This window comes from Panthera leo, chromosome C2 (assembly GCF_018350215.1).
Source record: "Panthera leo isolate Ple1 chromosome C2, P.leo_Ple1_pat1.1, whole genome shotgun sequence".
NCBI lineage: Eukaryota > Metazoa > Chordata > Mammalia > Carnivora > Felidae > Panthera > Panthera leo.
In genome coordinates this window covers 153,693,946-153,697,798 of record NC_056687.1, presented here as the reverse complement: position 1 = coordinate 153,697,798, position 3,853 = coordinate 153,693,946, and the positions used below count along the sequence as shown (strand labels likewise).

Sequence of the window (3,853 nt, the reverse complement as noted above, 5' to 3'; positions counted from 1 at the left end):
CCGTGGGTTCGAGCCCCACGTCGGGCTCTGGGCTGACAGCGCGGAGCCTGGAGCCCGCTTCGGATTCCGTGTCTCCCTCTCTCTCTGCCCCTCTCCTGCTCGCAACTCTGTCTCTCTCTCAAAATAAAATAAAGACAAAAGGTATAGTCTACTTTAAAAAACATAAAATAAAAAAATAAAGTAATTAAAGGGGAGAAAACACTATCAACACAGAATAATCCAATGCCCAACAAAATGTTTCAAAAATGGAGATAAGGTAAGGTCTACTTCAGATATACAAAAGCTAAAGGATTTCATCACAAGCAGGCCTGTGTTGCAAGGGTTAAAGTAAGTTCTTCTGATTGAAAACGAGAGCCAGCCCAAAGGAAGTAAGAGCACCAGAGAAGATCACTACCTGAGTAATTTTATGAGAATGTTTTTCCATTATTTAAATCTCTATAAAGTTAAATTGATTGCAGAAACAAAAATAACAACATATTATTTATATATTGCTTAATATTATGTATATAACATGCTCAAGTAAGATGTATGGCAATGATAACAGAAAAGCCAGGAGAGGGAAGTGGAAGTAAATTCCTGTGAGCTTTTTATACACTATGTGAAGTTATAGAATGTCACTTGAAAGTAGACTGGGAAATCCACATATAAGTGAAAGCATATGGTATTTGTCTTTCTCTGATTGACTTATTTTGCTTAGCGTAATACACTCTAGCTCTATCCACGTCATTGCAAATGGCGAGATTTCATTCTTTTTACGGCTGACTAATTCCATTGTGTGTGTGTGTGTGTGTGTGTGTGTGTGTGTGTGTGTATCTTATCTTCTTTAGCCATTCGTCAGTCGATGGGCATTTGGGCTCTTTCCATAATTTGGCTATTGTTGATAGTCCTGCTATCAACATTGGGGTGCCCGTATCCCTTCGGATTAGTACTTTCTTACCCTTTGGGTAAATACCTAGTAGTGCAATTGCTGGATTATAGGATAGTTCTATTCTTAACTTTTTTGAGGACCCTCCATAAGATTTTCCCAGAGTGGCTGCACCAGTTTGCATTCCCACCAACAGTGTAAGAGGGTTCCCCTTTGGAGATTGGCATCTCGCCAATACCTATTGTTTCTTTACTGTTGTTAATGTTAGCCATTCTGACTGGCGTGAGTTGGTATCTCCTTGTGGTTTTGATGTGTATTTCCCTGATGATGAGTGATGTGGAGCCTCCTTCCATGTGCCTGTTGGCCATCTATATGTGTTCTTTGGAAAAGCGTCTATTTGTGTCTTCTGCCCATTTTTTTAACTAGATTATTTGATTTTGGGGGCTCCAGTTGTATAAGTTCTTCATAGATTTTGGATACTAACCCTTTATCAGATATGTCATTTGCAAATATCTTCTCCCATGATGCAGATTGCCTTTTGGTTTTATTGATTGTTTCCTTTGCTGCGCAGAAGCATTTTATTGTGATGTATGTAAGTGTGGAATCATGAAATTCTACACCTGAAACTAATATTACACTGTATGTTAACTAACTGGAATTTAAATAAAAACTTGAAAACAAAGATAGACTGTGATATTAAGAGGTATATTAGAACCCTAAAGCAATCAACAATATAGAGCAAAAAGTTATAAGTAACCAATCAACTCAGATAAAAGGGAATCATAAAATGTATTCGACTGATCCAAAAGAAGGCAAAAAAAAGAAAAGAAAAAGGAAAAAGGGGGTAACAAAGAGCAGATGAGACCAAAAAAAGCAAGATGATAGTTTTGCACCTAATCATATCAATAATCACATTATATGCAAATGAGCTCAATACCCCATTAAAAGCCAGAGATTGTCAGATTGGATTAAAAATCAAGATCTAGTTAATGATACTATATTGTATATTTACAAGCTGTGAAGAGAGTAGATCTTAAAAATTCTCATCACAAGGAAAAAACTGTAACTCTGTATGGTGATGGATGTCGACTAGAATTATTGTGGTGATCATTTTGTTTTCTATGTAACAAACATGATATTGTACACCTGAAGTTAATATAATGTTGTAATATAATATAATATCATATAATATCATATAATATCATATAATATAATGTTATATGTCATGTTATTTAAAAAATAATTTTAAAGAATCAAGAGGCCGGGCACCTGGGTGGCTCAGTTTAAGTGTCTGACTTCAGCTCAGGTCGTGATCTGATGAATTGTGGGTCAAGACCCACATCTGGCTCCAAGCTGACAGTGCAGAGCCCGCTTGGGATTCTCTCTTCCTCTCTCTCTGCCCCTCCCCACCCCCACACACGCGCGCTCTCTCTCTCAAAATAAATACATAAAAACAAGATGCAGTGATATGCTGTTTACAAGCAACACTAAATATAAAGACACAAATGGGTGAAAGTTGCAGTGAAAAGTATGTCATTTTAACACTAATCGAAAGAAAGGATGACTATATTAATATCAAAGCTGACGCAGAGAGAAGAATGTTACCTGAGATAAACAATGTAAAACCAAAAGCTGGCTCTTGGAGATCAGCAAAGTTGATGAGTATCTAAACAGACTGATCAGAAGTAAAAATGAGAAGACGCATGTTACCAATTTCAGGAATGAGAGAAGTGTTGTCGCTGCAGACACTAAAGATTTTGAAAGGATAACGATGGAATATTTTAAAGATATTAAAAGGATAATGATGGAATATTTTCTGCAATTTTACGCCAATAAATTCAATAATTTAGATGAAATTAACAAATTCCTTAAGGACGCATAGTACCAAAACTCATCCAAGATGCAACAGATACACTTCGGCAGCCAGCACGAGAGCAATGGGCATCTCTGGGGACAAGTGGCAGGAATGCCACAAGACCGGTGGCAAGAGAAAGCCCCACCACAGGAAGCAGAGGTATGCGCTGGGACCCCCCAGCATACACACAGTCCGCGCTTTGGGGAGGGGGGGGCAGAAAGAAGTCCCGCGCCTGGAGGCTGGACGTGGGGACTTCTCCTGGGGCTCCCGGTGTTGTGCACAAAACAAAGGTTGTTCCTATTATTTACAATGCATCCAGCAGCCAACTGGTGAGCACGGAGCCCCTGGTGAAGATCTTGCAAGGTGCTGGAGGACGGCACACCCTACCCACAGCGGCGTGGGTCCCTCCAGCACTGCCCCCGGGCCACAAGAAGGGGGCCAAGCTGACTCCCAAGGAGGAAGAGATTTCAAGCAAAAAACGATAAAAGCAAGTTCAGAAGACATTTGATGAAAGGAAAAAGAATGCCAAAATCAGCACCTTCTGGAGAGGCAGTTCCAGCAGGGCAAGCTTCTTACGTGCATCTCGTCAAGACCAGTGTGGCCGCGGCTACGAGCTGGAGGGCAAGGAGCTAGAGTTCTGTGTGAGGAAAATCAGAGCCGGAAAAGGCAAGTGAATCGCCCTCCCTCCTGTCTTTGGTCCTGTAATAAAGGTCTTTATTGCTCAACAACAAGAAAAGATGTAAAAGATCATGTGAATAGTCTAATGACGAAGAAACTGAATTTGTAGTTAAAAATCTTCCCACAAAGCAAACTCCTAGGTCCATGGCTTCATTTATATTTCTACAAAATATGTCATGAAGGAATAGTTAGTACCAGTTCTCCTCAAACTCTTCCAGGAAATTGAACAGGAGAGTATCTACCCAAACGCCAATCACCTGTTACTAATTGTTATATATTGACATAGTGAAATATTACACGACGATAGTGAAATATTACACAACAATGAAAACAAAGGGTCTACAATGGTATGCATCACACTAATAATTCTTACCAACAGATGTTGGGAAACAGACTCCAGGTACGTTTGCATAACGTACGTGGGGTTCAGTTCGGCGCGTAGAAACACGGCCAAC

General features: G+C 39.9%; 1 pseudogene; it reads left to right on the top strand.

The window, feature by feature from the left end:
• The first annotated feature begins 2,802 nt into the window (after window positions 1-2,802).
• Window positions 2,803-3,394, top strand: LOC122229861 (annotated as a pseudogene).
• The last annotated feature ends 459 nt before the right edge of the window (window positions 3,395-3,853 follow it).